We start from the raw sequence: 13,805 nt of genomic DNA, 5'->3' as shown, positions 1-13,805 counted from the left end.
CAAATACAACAAACAACCAAAGTGCCATCAGCTAAAATGTTTTCATTTGGCCCCTTTGAGGCATTAAAACCTGAAGAAATAGGACAAATTCCTAAATGCAGCTTGAGAATTACACATTAAACTGTGTATTTCTTTTAAACATTCAGGACTGGAGTAGCCAAGGGGAGCCGAACAGGAGTCATCTAGTCAAATAACCCTTGCACCTACTCCTAGATGTCTGGAATTTCTTTAACTGGGGTGGTGTGGACGATACTCACATCTATACCCCCATTAGAACCAAGATCTACCTGCAGGAGAAGACACACTGACTCAGGTGAGAGCCAGAGTTAAGGTCGTGGAAGAGCATGGTGCTGGGAACCAAAGACCTGAATCAAGTACACGATTTACCTCTTATGAGCTATGAAGTTTTTAGCTTTTCACCAAACCTATGACTCATCTTATTCGTCTGGAAAATAATGATAACGAAGTTCATGATAATGATGAAGTAAAAAAAAATATCTGTCCAGTCTGGCTCACAATACCATTGTGAACATCAAATGAGATCATGTATGTGGAGATGCTATGAGATCCTGTAGCTTTAAGACTTTTGTTAGTGTTATTAAAATCCACTGTGGTGTAAATGACCAATTTTTCCCTTGCAAGCAAATATGGGTAAGAAGGATTGGAAAACTCCATGTGATTCTGGAAGGAGAAGAAGCTAAAGGACCAGAAAGAGGTGGAAAGGCTCAGAGAGGGGCCTGAAGGCACTGCTAATGAGCTTCTTGACCAGAGAGTTTTTCCAGCTCTCATCACGCTCTTGAATACCTATATAATTTTAAAATATAAATTATAATGATACTACACCACTGATTTTAATAAAAAAAAGTTTAGACCATTCTATCTCCCATTATTTACCTCTCCATTCATTTCTATGTGGGGCTACTTGTGTTCTCTAATTAATCATCCTGTGATAAGAGGCACGGATGCTGGGCCAATAAAAGGTAAACAACACTTTGCCAACTGAAAAATACGATGAGACACCAGTGACTGCTGCTTCCTGTGAAAACTTCATTAGCAATAAATGAGTTACCAGATGTCACCTATCAGATTTGAAATTAAAATATATTCCCAGTATTTGTGTGTAGTCTGAGCAGGACAAAAAAAATGAACTCTTTCCAAGAGAGCTGCATAAGATAATGCACCTCTTTGCCTTCGATTGTGTTTCTCCTCTAAATGTAGAATAAATGCATCCCTTGGTTTGTACAGGGGAAATATAGCATTTCTGCATACAAGGGTTATGCAGTGAAGCGGCACATTACTCATACAGCAGCAGCTCTTTAAGGACAAGGTGAATGTTTTCAAACATTCTGTGCCACACCAAGACCACCATCTCCTCTTGTTTTTAACTTTGCCATAGCAATTTCTGTCTTTTCTCACCTTCACTTTCAACAAGCAATTCCTGCTTTTATTACCAACAATAAAACAGTTCAACTAAGCAACTGTCAACGTTGACTCCATTTTTCCCCCATTAGTGCTTCCTTTTTTTCATGAGATATGAAACCTCTCCTCTTGTTCTTCTGGCTGGCTAAGCCGACTGTGTTCTGGTCCTCAAAGTCACGAGCCTCTGATCGGAAAGCATCTGTGGTTAAGGAGGAAATCCCACAGTAGGATATCGGACAGCACGCTTTCACTTGAGCCAGCAGAAATTTCAAATGATAAGCCAGTGTGGTAGAAATATCTAACACTCTCTAGTTTTTATAAACAAGTTTTTTGGCAGAGGAAGGCCCATGTTCCTTTGCAATTTCAAAATCTCCACGGTTTTTTGGTTCCAACTAAAGACCACGACTGTTCAAAACTGTTTATTTCTTTTCCTCCCTAGTTTATTTTTGTTCTTATCTCTTGTGAGATAGGTGAAACTTATAAATCAAATTAAGAGGGTGAACTTAATCACCCTCACTCTCAAAAAATATTTACACAGAATTTCTTTACACAAAGAAATTCCCCAAAGCACTTAAAAGCTTATTTCTGGGTCATTTACTACTCATCAGGTGCTGGGGATGCAGGATCTACTGCCCTTTGACCTTCACATAAAGGAAGCCAGAACATCTTTGAAATAATTAGCTACGTCAATGGGGAAAATGTCAATTTAAACTTTTTAGCTGCATAACTTCAGCACAAAGTGACACACAAGTGACACACTTGTAAACTTATTGTTTTATACTCTTCTGTGCTTCAGCTGGTATCTGATTCACATGGAGGACTTATAATAATAGTGGCTTAATATTAACAAAAGGAACATTTGTGATTAATTGAATGCTTACTATATGCCAAGTATTGTGCTAATTGCTTTCATCTCTGTAAGAGCCCTGTTATGAACTGAATTGTGTCCCCCCCCCAACCCCAAATTCATACATTGAAGCCTAAATCCTCAATGTGGCTATATTTGGAGATAGGGCCTTTAAAGAGGTAATTAAGGTTAAATGAGGTCACAGGGTTGGGGCCCTAATCCAGTATGATTGGTGGCCTTATTAGGGGACGACACACCAGGAATGTGCTTGCACAGAGGAAAAACCATGTGAAGACAGTGAGAAGGTGGCTGTCTTCGAGTGAAAAAGAAAGGTCTCACCAGAAACCAACCCTGCTGGCAACTTGATCTTGAACTTCTAGCCTCCAGAACTGTGAGAAAATAAATTTCTATTGTTATTTTGTTATGGCAGTCCTAGCAAACTAATACAAGACCTATGAGGGAAGGCACCATTATTCCCACTCTTCAGATGAGGAAACTGAGGCTTAGAGAGCAGGTCCTTACATTTCTGACATTCTAAAGTTTCAAGGTTCAGTTCTTTTTTTTTTTTTTTCTTTGGTAAGGTCATCTCTTTATACTCTGGTTAGGCGCTTCTCAATTGGGTAATTTTGCCCTTCAGGGACATTTTGCAATGTCTGGAGACATTTTTGGTTCCTATAACAAGGGGAAAGGGAGGAGGGAGTTTTACTAGCATCTAGTGGGTAGAGACCGAAGATACTGCTAATCATCTTACAAGGCACAGGATAGACCCCTGCAGCAAAGAATTATCTAGTCTAAGATGTCAGTGGTACTGTTGTTGAGAAATCTTTCTGGTCTGGACTTTGATTTTTCCCCTTTCAATTCTTGATAACCTGTAGTTCTTATCTTTTGTGGAATAAGTTAACTATACACTCTGTTTTGTTGGTGGTATTATATTCATATCTTCCCAGGGAAACTATAGATCCCTCAAAAGATAAAATTCTGTCAGGTAGCCTTTAAATGTTCAAGGTCATGCTGAATACTTAGTAGGGGCTCTAAAATTGTGAGTTGACTAAATATCTGTTTTGTCAGATCATTCTAGAAATTATCCTCTCTAAGTATTTTCCAGAATTCTAGGATTCTGTACAAGAACAATGGAAGAGAGAATTTGAGCTTAGACTCATTATAAGGGCTTCTAAGGATCTGATGGCTCTTATAGTAACTCCAAGGTTGCCTCTGGAGGAAGGCAGCCACCAGGTCCGGAAGTCAAACCCTGCCCTCTGGTGGCATCACTGCCATAGGCAACTGCTGTGTCAATCTGAGTCATTAATGTCTGAACTGACTGTACAATATTTGAATGTAAGTTCATCTTTGCATTCACATTAGGCTTTTTTTCTCTGTGGATCAACACATTGAATGTAGCCTGTCATCAAGGCTCTAATGAGAACTAAACCAAGTAGAGAAAAGTAAGAGAGGGATAAACATACCTAGTTTAATGTTTGATAATCTCTCCAAGTTTGTCAACCAAAGAGTTTCAGTTACTTAGTTTGAGTCTCTGTTACTTGTCTCCTCTGCCCAACTGCTTTACTGATCCATAAGGGCAATGAGTAGTTGTTTTTGTAGCCGAAGAACATTTCTGAAAACAAAAAAAAAAAAAGGGTTTCTAAAGGACCAATATTAATAGAGTGCTATGACCAAAATTTTAATTGTTTATTGGTTCCTGTGGTATTTTCCCTACAAATTTCTTACTGACTAGTTCTAGAAGAAAAGCACCATTGTGTTTGAAATACCAGCTAAATCTGAGGAAATTATACTTCCCCTTTTCCCCATTGAGAACTCTATTCTCTCACTAGAAAAACACCGCTGTACTTCTTATCACAGATACAGCCTTTTCTGTATACTGATGCCAAATGGGTAACATTTTAGTGGGGCATTTGAAGTTGTGATATGCAACTCCATGGGAGACAAACAAGGTCATTCAGAAGGTCTTTTCATTGAGAACATCAGAGCTTTCAAAAGACTCAGGCAGCCTTTCCTGGATAATTGGGATAAAACTGAAATAAAGAAAAAGCCCATAAGATTCAAAAATAAGCAATCAGATAGAAACACTCAGAATTAGGAAGTAAAAGATATGGTAAATGCTGATGCTGAATCTTAATATATAAAACCAATAGTGGTGAGTGAAAAAGCAACATAATTTAAGAAGTTGAAGAGTAGAAATCAGTTGATTGCAGGGTTTAACAGAGGGAAAAAAAAAGACTGAGAACGAACAGTAGTCTGGAACTGGGGGTGGAGGACTTGGCGGCTTTTTCTTTGCCATTCTAGAAATTGAGACCTTAGGCAAATCATTAAACCTTCATTGGACCTTGCTCTGACCAACAGGAACAAGATGCTAAAGCCTCTACCTCGTCCTTGTAAGAATGTTGTAAGATTCTATGTTTAAAATAATTTCCTCAAAAGATAAGTTATTATACTCATTCAGTGTGAACAGACTATATACCATAAAAACAAGTTTAATATATGGCTGAAGTGGAAAGCTAATCTATTTATCAAGAGGTATATATTCAGTACTTAGAATTTTAAAAGGGAACATTCATTTAATTAACGTTAGCAGAGTCTGGTGGCTGGCAGGCATCATGGGAAACAAACCGTAAGCTTTGCGGTCACAAAGGTAAGATCCTGGCTCGACCTCTGACTAATCTTGTAACTGGCTAATTTACTTATCCTCATTGAGCCTTAGTGTCCTTATCTTTTAAAACAGGATAAAAACTTGCTGTTAACATGAGGGTTAAATACGACATGGGGGAAAAAAGATTGCCATGTATTAAACACTAAATAAATATTATCTATTTTTACTATCATTTTATATATTTTCAATATATATTCATATGTCCCCACCAAATACTAAGTGAATTACCCCATAAATTTATATATATGTATAAGTTGTCACATTATTACACGTGGCCAAGAAACAGATTGGAATGATGTTAGAGCTCTGTCAATACAATACAGTATGGTGATACAATTTGTTGTTAATCCCATAAAGCAATGTAAAGGATCCAGGAAGGATCCATTTTTAAAAGAAGTGAAAGTATGAACACCTAAAGTGCAGACGATTTTAAGAGTACTTTAAGCTGGAGGGGGAAAAATACCATACTATAGACCTTTGGTTGATGAAGCATACCTAAACTAATTAAATGGCAAAAATTTCCTTCAAAGCGTAGGATTCAGAGAAAAAAATATCTTTGCCAACAGCCCCCCTAGTATTCATATAAGTCTCTTCCTTGAATTATCTGACTTAACAAGTGGTAATTGTTGTTTTTTAATATGACTTCATGAGATTTACTTTCTAATAATTATAAAACACTATTATTTCTGGTAACATTTTTGATATTACTTTATTACTATATAAAATAATGGAAAAACAAATTAGGCTAAATATTTTTGTACTCAGAATAGAGCAGGCAGATTTGTGAAGTTCATTAGAACTTTGTGAGAATAACATAATATGCTAATAATTTTGGATATGAAGAGGTTCTAATCCAGAGAAAATATGTTTAGGAATCAGTCTGTTTCAGTAGGCATTGTTATATGCATGCCAATGATCCGCTTAAAAGCCATTCTCTAGATAAATAACATGGTTCATGTTACACCAACAAATTAAGATGTTCTCTTTACAGAAAAAGTCACTCTGTAACTATGGACTTTCGATTTAGGTTTGGAGTGTAGCTTTATCTCAGTGTAGATCAGGAAGTCACAGAAATTTCTGCTATAGAAGGAAATTTAGGGGTCATATTTATTGCTTTTCTTCTTGAGAGAAATACAGGAATATATATGTACGCCCTTAGAGACACCAGGGGAGGCGGAGACAAGATGGTGGAGAGGAAGGACTTGAGCCCACCTCTTCTCATGAAAACACCAAGATCACAACAAACTGCTGAACAACCATTGACAAAAAAGACTGGAACCTACCAAAAAAGATATTCTACATCCAAAGACAAATAAGAAGCCACAACGAGACTGCAGGAAGGGCACATTCACGATACAATCAAATTCCATACCCGCCGGATGGGGTGGGTGACCTACAAACTATATGTATGCCCTTTGTCCCTGTAAACATACACAATTACGATATTCTAAATGGGGTCTTGGTTGTCAGGCTACCCAAACAAAGTCTATTTTAGCCTAGAATGTAGTTGAAATATTATTCTCTACAGTCTTTTGCTGTTATTGAGGCAGCTTGAGTCAGAGATTCATAACATTTTACTGCTGGAATGCGCCCTAGAAATTACATGCTTCAGGGTTCACATATTTAAATACTTATAGGGGCTGGGAGTAACAGAGATGGGTGAAGCGGGCATGGTGGTGGACACTTACCCTTTCTCAGAGGAGGTGGGGATGGGGATTCTCAATTGTGCCAGTGGTGATCAGGGGAAGATACAGGCCTTTTTAAGATAAGCTGGAAATTTCAAATTTTACGTGGAATATCCTATTTTGAAATGTTTTCAACTAAAGCAAATGAAAAAAAGCAACACTGCGTGGAAGTAAACAGAATTCTTTTGCAGATCAAATTTGGTCCAAGGGCTCCCAATTTACAACTCAGGATCCAGGCCAACCACCTAATTTTACAATTAAGAAAACAGACTTCAAGCCCCAGCAAGATGCTGCAGACCCCCGTTCCAGTGTTTTTATATAATACACTAAATACTTGAAGTGTGTTGTTGTTAGACATCCCCCATTCCATTTCCACATTCAACAATAATCCATGACCAAGGAGTAGCAGGTAGTGGGAAAACAAAGAGATGTGATGGGATGAGGTCTTACCCACCCCTGCTCTCATGAGACTAGCCTGGTGCAGAGTCTGAGAACTGTCTCAGAACGGCAGCCGGGACCGCACCTCCCCGCTTCTTTGATCTTGCCAGCAACTTATCTTTCCTTTTTCCTTTTTATATTTTGGTAAAGATACTGTTATGTTTTCTAGAGCTGTTGTTGCATTTCACTAAAGTGATGTCTCCATGTGGGTGAATACAGCACACAATCTGTGATATTTGGTTCTTGCACATTATTTTATTTTAACATTTATTCAAAAAGTATCATCCAGTGCCCAAAAGATGATCAGTAGTGAAAGGGCCTGATGCCATTTCATAGAGCCACAATGACCGCATGGCCCTGGTTATATAACTGGTGATGAGGTGAGATTTTAAAATATTTTCAGTAAGTGCTGAAAAATACTTATTCTTGAAAGCTTCACTGTCAAGTAAAGTGTTTCTAAAGTGAACTGTGATGTTCCAAGCATGAAATTATCCACACATTTGTGTTGCAAGGCTACGTTTGTGTTTTTGATACTTTTTTTCTAAATTCATTCACTGCAGGTTTAGGAACACACACACACAAAATACATAGAGAGAATATATCTGCTGTTAAGTGGGTACATTGACTGAGGGAATTACACAGGATTAATACTGGATGAATATGGAGCATTTCTGATGAACAGTAATATTTGGCTGGCATATCCATTTCTTGGAATTCTAGCCCTAGTAAAACTTCCTAGACAAGTAAATTGATTTTTTTTAGCTTGGTTGGAAAAATAGTTTAATTCTCATGAGCATATTTTGAATCTTGTAAAAGAACAACATGTACATTTTGGTTAATTGCTTCATTGGCTGGAAGAACACAGTTCGTGATTTTATACATAGTGCCTTGGATGGGAAGGGTGGGGAGCTTCAAAAGTATCAATACTAACTTCCATTTGAATTGTACTTTGGGTGAAGAGAACAAATTTCATGCCGTTTCAAACTATAGCATTTTCAAGTGAGATGGAAAATCGAGGTGGAACATGGCGGTCTGATAATGTAAACTTTCTTATAATTCAGAAGGTGCCACGTTGAGGACTGCTGGCAGCTACTCTACTGAGGAGTCCATGCCAGAGTGGAGTGTCAGCCCACGGACAGTGGTGCCATCTGCCCCACGAGCCAGAGGAGGGCCTCGGGGGCGGGGGAGTCAAAGTGGGGCGGGAAAGGGCCCAAGGACTTCAGCCCTTCAGGAAGTCTGTTGTCTTCAGATGCTAAACCCCTCTTAAAAGGAAGTATTCATCTGGGAATTTCAGTATTAAGCAAGTAGTAAGCATGAGGCCACTGGGATCAAACTCATGATCCAGGGAAGAATATGGTGGGGGCAGTGGAAGGAACATGGTCATAGTGTCTGAAGTCTTGCTTTGAGTTTTCAGCTCCAGAAATTCTATTTCAGACTTCTGAATAGTGTCCATGTCTCTTCAATATGTTCAGACTTTCCGCTAGCTTCTTGAACATATGGAATACAGTTATAGTCCTCTAATGGCCTTGTAAACGAATTCTATCATCTGTGTCGTTACTAGGTCTGTTTCTATTAATTGATTTTTTTCTTTTTATGGATTTTATTTTCCTGCTTCTTTGCATGCCTGGTAATTTTTGAATGGAGGCTAAACACTGTGAACTTTACCTTGTTGGATACTGGATGTTTTTGTATTCCTATATAAATTCTCCAGCTTTGTTCTGGGAAGCAGTTAAGTTACTTGCAAACAGTTTGATTCCTTCAGATCTGGCTTTTAAGCTTTGTTAGGTGGGACCAGAGAAGCATTTAGTCTAATTTTTTCCTATTCTTGAGGCAAAACCCTTCTGAATATGCTACCTGATGTTCCATGAATTATGAGTTTTACCTCTCTGGCTCGTGGGAACAACAACTGTTTTCTGGCTCTGGATGATCTCTGCGGAGTGTGCCCTCTAATCCTTTTGGGTGATTACTCACTCACATGCACTGAAACACAGGGGGCACCTTTCAGATTTCCATGCTCTTTCTTTGTTAAGCTCTCTAGTGTCTGGTACTCTGCTCTGTGAACTCTAGCTCCTTGCCTCTCTGGACCCCCAGCTCCATCTCCTCAGCTCAGGGAGACCTGGGAGCTCCTTCTGGATTATCCTTTCTGAGCCATGGCTTGGAACTTTCTCCAGGCAGTGATCTGGGGCTCACTTCATTTGTCTCCTATCCCTCAGAGACTACTGTCCTTTGCTGCCTGGTGTCCACTGTCTTGAAAATCATTGTTTCATATATATATATATATATATATATTCATATATATATTCATATATATATATTCATATATATATTATGTATATATTCATATATATATATAATATTTTAGTAGTTGTTTTTGGTAAGACAGTAAATCTCTCTCACTCCATCTTGGCTGGAAGTAGAAGTCTCTGGGTTTGAGTTTGATCTACATCTTGTGTGCTATTTAATTTTGGAAGAATTACTTAGCTTCCTCCTCTTCTTTGTCTATTTATGAAATAGGGATAATAATATAATGATTAGGCAATGGAGTCATATAGAACATGTTATAGTCTATAAGATTAGTCAAAGGAGGGACTTTCTTGGTGGTCCAGTGGCTAAGACTCTGCACTCCCAATGCAGGGGACCTGGGCTGTATCCCTGGTCAGGGAACTAGATCCCACATGCTGCAGCTAAGAGTTCACATGCGGCAACTAAAGATCCCATGTGCCACAATGAAGATCCCATGTGCTGCAACTAAGACCCAGAGCAGCCAAATAAATAGATAAATATTAAAAAAAAAAAAAAAAAAAAGATTAGGCAAAGGAGCAGCCATACGTTGAGAGTGGACTTTAAAAAAAGACCTGCATGGGGTGCACCTCTTTCTCCCCCGCAGAAATCACCCGAGCTCTTTTCTCTTGCCCAAACAGGAATACTTGCCTTATTTTTTTGCCCACATACCAACTAATGACCCTGCCCTTTACCTTGTGGACCTGCTGATGAAGGGTCTATAAGCCAAAGGCCACTTGTCTCCTCTCAGAACCCATGGGGCAAAAAACAAGTTTATCTGAAACATTTTGCCGAAGCTACACCGCCACACAACTGTAGTACCTCAACAGAGTCTATGTGACTTGTGGTTAAAAAAATCGATTTTTTTCTTATGTACACCATAATTTAAAATAATCATGTTCGCCAAATTCCTGTGAAGCAGAATGCATAATACTATTAATTGAGAACATCTGTGCACAATTATAAACAGAACTCATTCAGATTATAGTTGTACTTTAACATTTGAAAAGAAAGTGTTATTTTTTTATGGGAAAGATATCTTTCTTCTGCCATATTAAAATTCCAACTTACTAAAGTAGTAACGTGAGTGAAAAAAATAATAAAATCGTATGGCTTTTTTTTATTACATGTTTATTTAGGCCAAACCAGTATGAGGCAGCTAGATTAATTACTTTTATACTGTTAAGTACTATACATAGTTAATTATTTCATCTAAGTCGTGTCTGAGCCAAATCTGTGAATTACTGTTCATGCAGGGCAATGATGATAATTTATGTACTCCCTCCATGCTACAGCCTGTTAATATACTATTTTTGATTTGAAACTGGATGTTAAAAGTTTGCAAGAGGCTTTTCAAGACTAGCCCATGACATAAGTTCTAAAATTATGGATTTCAAAATTAAGCTTGATAACATGCCATGATAGGAACTTATTTAGATGATGGATTTTGTCTGAGACATGTTCTTCCCATATTTTACTCTGATCTGTTGACTCTTAAGGGTTTCAGCTTGTGCTTTTTATTCTGCCTGATTTTACGATGTGGATATTACCTTGGGCCCTTAGTAGTTTTTCAGCACGCACAAAACCTGATCTCACCCACTCTCCCAGTATGGCTAATCAGGTATTTAATTGTGGTTACAAATGCCTAATTACTTCAAGTGCTAGAGAGGTGCTCACAACCACCATGAACTCACCAAACTAAACAGATGACACTGAATCCATTCTTAAAATGTAAGATCAACTTTACAATACTTGAATAACAGGTTCCCACAGATTTTTGTACATAGTCAAGTGAAAGAGAACTTTAAAAGTTATATAAAGTCAAAAATTAAATTTTGAGATGCCATTGAAGTAAAAAAGAAGAGAAAGATTAAGAAATGAGTGAAACACAAAGTGTAATAAAAAATTAGAGATGTTACAGCGTCTCCTCGCCGCTCCCGGCTGTGGTCCTGGATGCCAGCATTAGCATCACCTGGGAGCTTTCTAGTAAAGCAATCTCAGGCCCCATTCCACACCTACTGAGTCAGAATCTGAATGTCAACAAGATTCTCCAGGTGGTTTGTGTATCTATTCATGTTTGAGAAGCGCTGGTCTAGAGAGACATTTAATAATCACCGAAGCTTGTACATGGATCCAATAGTTTGCCCCTCATAGAGATGGAGAACCACCCCAGTCACTGAGCCCCAGTCCAGTGGAGTGTGGCTGTCCCCATGGAGAGAACCTGGGAGAGGACAGGCAAGCAGTGGCTGTGTGAGAGGCTCTTGCATTTTCACGCGGAGCCCTTGGAGTTTAGAGGAAGAAGAGTCTCATTGAGGCAAAACTGTGTGCCAAGGAAAATAAAATCTATTTTTACATAACGCAAATATCTGCCAGCTCCATTCATATAACAAGTGAATTGGACGTTAATCTTTCAGAGGAAAACCAATACAGATCCAGACTTCTTGCTGGGACTTTGATGGGGGGGTCCTTGCTTGTTTTGGGAGAATTGAGAGCACCTAAAAGGATGGGAAGTGCTCCATCTTCCCTTGCTGCACAGTATTACCTTTTTTTGATTTGTATGAACTATGTGAATTTTGCATTGTAATTGTAACTAGCAACAGTTTTTCCTCTTTAAAATGCAAGCACCTGATGCACAATTTCCTCTTCTTGCAGAGGCTTTCAAACTGTTCAACCACTAGAGGTCTGTATTACCTATTTTAAAAAATCATACCCAACTGGTTGAGACTTTCAGCTCTCAATTTCAACACCTATTTCTATGTTTTAGGATTTAAAATCTTTTAAAAACATAACACCAGGGAATAAAAATCACAACACTTTAGGAAATGAAGGAGAAAAGCTAATAGGAACCCTTTCATTCAGAAGGGTACCAAGTCTTCCCTGCTCTGTCTAGGAGACAGTACACCTTCACACTCAGAAACACGGAAATCAACAGCCAGTTACAAATCCAGGGGACAAATTTATTTTCTGTAAAATAGTTTTTCCCCCAACATATTTTAAGATCTCTGTGTTTTAACTTTAATTTTTAAAGCATTTATTTTCCTATTGCAACAAAAGAAAAGTTAAAGCAATGTAATTCTGTTTAGTTCTTAAAACACCAATTTGACTACTTTTATGAAGGTTTTTAAATAAGAATTTCTTGTTGATCCAAGATTAGACTAAAACTTAATGTTCTTTCAGGCTTAATTTATAAGGCTTTGCTGCAGCTTTATAAACAAATGCATGAGCCTGGGCTTGCCTGATTAAAGCTGTAATAGTGGTGATGATTGCCAGTGGTAGCGACAGCAAGTTGCGTCTCCCAAATTTTCACTGGGTTCCATGTTTGCCGGGGATTTTTCACTAGCATAGCGCATTTGGGTCTGCCTTCTGCCAGCAGCAGCAAAGGCTCTGAGCCTTCCAGAAATCGAAAAAATGAGGTGTCCCATTTACTGCATACCTGATTAATAGTGATGAAATCTTTCCATAGCATTATAGAGCAGGTCTCCTAAAACACCACACACTCATATATTCACATACTTAAATGGAATTGTTGAAAATACTAGAGGTAAAAGACTGTAATTTACTGAGTATGTATTGCGCCAGGGGTTTGGGATTTAGATGCTGGATTTTCATAGATGCTAATTACCCCCGAGTTTGGAGTAAGTGGCTACATTTGTTGCCAGGCAAGGTGTAAAGCTAAGTGGCTCCCTTCTTTTAAAAGGCATTATTGCATAATGTTCCTGGTCTGTAACACCTCCAGAATCATAAGCAGGTCTAGTGTGGCTTCTCTCTCAGTCTGTCACTTTATTAAAACACAACAATTTGCAAATGTTATTTAGCAGATCAGCTGAGTTCATTTCAAAGGCTAATATTTTACAGAAGGGAAAATAACCCATCCCAATCCTTTAAAAAAGTGTTTTCTATGTATTCTCAGGCAAACTGCCTAGTGTTTTATATAGATCTCAAAGCTAGGATTCAAGGATAATTTTAGTAATGTCTTACACCGCTTGTCTATATAATCCAAATGATCAGTTCTACAGCAGAAGGAAACTAATTCACAGTGCAATAATTTGTATTACAGACCACATTATTTAAAGTAGTTAAGTTTTTCATTTCCTGTTGCATTTCTGCAAATGGCTGGTGGCATATGAATTAATTTTCTCACTGAAATGTGACAAAAATATCTGCTTTACCCAATCCTGAACATTACTTTCAGAGCTCCTGACTCTTCTACTATTATTCAAAATGATGCTAGCTTATACTTGCATCCAACATCAGTATAAACCTATAATTAAATATTAGCACAGTGTTCGCCTGTATAGATATATGTAAAAAAAATGCTGCTAGTGTAGCAGTTAATCGAAAAAAAGGAAGATCTCAGGCTTTGAAGAATTTGATGGGTTACATCTGGGAGAGAAATGAGAACGAGGGCTTTGGAGTCAGCCCAAAATTCCAGTTCTTGTCCTGGTATTGGTTAGCAAGATGGGCCCCTTAG

The 13,805-nt window shown here is 38.2% G+C and overlaps 1 protein-coding gene across 5 annotated transcripts in view; it reads right to left on the bottom strand.

Moving 5' to 3' along the window:
* The window catches only part of AGTR1 (angiotensin II receptor type 1), a 56,118-nt gene that overhangs the window by 13,440 nt on the left and 28,873 nt on the right, over positions 1-13,805 (bottom strand). For 2 of the 5 annotated variants that reach the window (XM_082459926.1, XM_082459925.1), the window contains exon 3: positions 3,730-3,878. The exons of 2 other annotated variants lie outside the window; for them this stretch is intronic. The gene's annotated coding sequence lies outside the window, so the exon portion shown is untranslated. Of the gene's footprint in view, positions 1-2,605; positions 2,656-3,729; positions 3,879-13,805 lie in introns of all 5 variants that reach the window. One more of the 5 variants, XM_082459927.1, reaches the window with a different exon arrangement.

This window comes from Balaenoptera physalus (genome assembly GCF_965194825.1).
Source record: "Balaenoptera physalus genome assembly, chromosome: 4".
NCBI lineage: Eukaryota > Metazoa > Chordata > Mammalia > Artiodactyla > Balaenopteridae > Balaenoptera > Balaenoptera physalus.
This window is presented reverse-complemented; position numbering and strand designations above follow the sequence as displayed.